Below are 1,525 nucleotides of genomic sequence, written 5' to 3'. Positions count from 1 at the left end.
TCCCTTGGGAACAAACAGACTTTGCCTTACAGGTGCAACTCAGCTCACTAACTTCTTAGTTGACACTAATTAAAGTGTAATAAAAAAAACAGTTACTGTGTTAACTTCACTGCCAATATGAACTAATTTCCCATGAAAGGGACAGATCATTTGATGAGTTTTGGTTCAACTGACCTCGAAGTTGAAACATCTGCTGAGACTTTTATCAAAAGGAGTATTACTCCCAGGATGGGTTCCCATGCAGATAACACATTTGAAAGAACCCTTTGTTTAATGACATTTACTTTTCAGGGGATGGACAGCGACACCTTTTGGAGAAACATCACCTGCTATTAACCTCAAAATGGAATTTTCTGTAAATCTTCAGAACTGAATGTTTATTTATGAAAATTTGTGTTTTAAGTAATCTCTCTTTAAGATAATCATTTGTTTTATTTGTCTCTTTTGAAAGAGTAACTTTTAAAGGCAGACAGAGAAAATGGACTTTAGATTTTATAAAACATGACAGGAGTTAGGACCATCCCTCTTCCGAGAGGTGGACTAAAGTCAATCTGAAACACACAGACAGTTAAGTTACGTTTCACTTCTTCTACCAGCAATTCAAGCACATTTACTTCTCAACTTCTGCTACACGCTTCTGGAGCTCAGAACTGAAGAAACCCACATTTCTGCACTGAACTCAGAGAGGAGAGAAGCATCCTTTCTGCACAGAGTGGTAAATCCCAGCTGACTTCAGAGCCAGTGGCCGGACCTTCGTCCCCCCAACTGATGGTAGGTGACTTTTGAGGAAAAATCAACCTTTCAGTCACCGGAGCATCTCAGGCCTTGCTGGTATCATTTTAAGCAACTGTGGAACATTCTGACATCTCGTTCTGGTGAGAGAGACTCTTCAATGCACTTTCTGGTGATCAAACATCACAATAATCTTATTAGACAAATTACAGCTCACTTTAGACACAATTTCAACTACTCCACAAACAGAACCAGTCTGCCTTTTTAAGTTTCACTGATTTGAATAATCAATTAGACATTTGATAGAAAGCTATTTGTTATTCATTTGTTTGTTATGCATAATCTTCATCAGATATATCACAGATTATTATTTTTATAATAAAATACATAAAATCAACTAAATTTGTGATTATTTTGGCATATCTGTGTGTATTAACTGATTTGATGCCCTTTAAACACGAGAAAAATAATTCATGTTTCAGTTTACATTTAATTTGGGGTTAGAGACTGATTTTTCCTCTGAAAAGAGGTGGTGCCCACACACAACGAGGTTAATTGCATAATAAATGCATGTCTTATGAGCTTAACTCATAACTGATAACTTACAATATATATCCAGCCCCATATCACCTACACTAGTATGTATGTATGTATTCATCCATCCATGTATGCATGTATACATGTTTTCATGTAAATATGTATGTATACATGCTTGCACACATGCATGTATTTATGTATGTATGTATGTATGTATGTATGTATGTATGTATGTATGTATGTATGTATGTATGTA

General features: G+C 35.6%; 1 protein-coding gene across 1 annotated transcript in view; it reads right to left on the bottom strand.

Moving 5' to 3' along the window:
* The window catches only part of dpp6a (dipeptidyl-peptidase 6a), a 273,957-nt gene that overhangs the window by 62,684 nt on the left and 209,748 nt on the right, over nucleotides 1–1,525 (bottom strand). The gene's annotated exons all lie outside the window — the stretch shown is intronic.

Source organism: Nematolebias whitei, chromosome 20 (assembly GCF_014905685.2).
Source record: "Nematolebias whitei isolate Nwh7 chromosome 20, NemWhi1, whole genome shotgun sequence".
In the NCBI taxonomy this organism is placed as follows: domain Eukaryota; kingdom Metazoa; phylum Chordata; class Actinopteri; order Cyprinodontiformes; family Rivulidae; genus Nematolebias; species Nematolebias whitei.
Note: the sequence above shows the minus strand (reverse complement) of the source record. Positions and strands in the feature narration are given on the sequence as shown.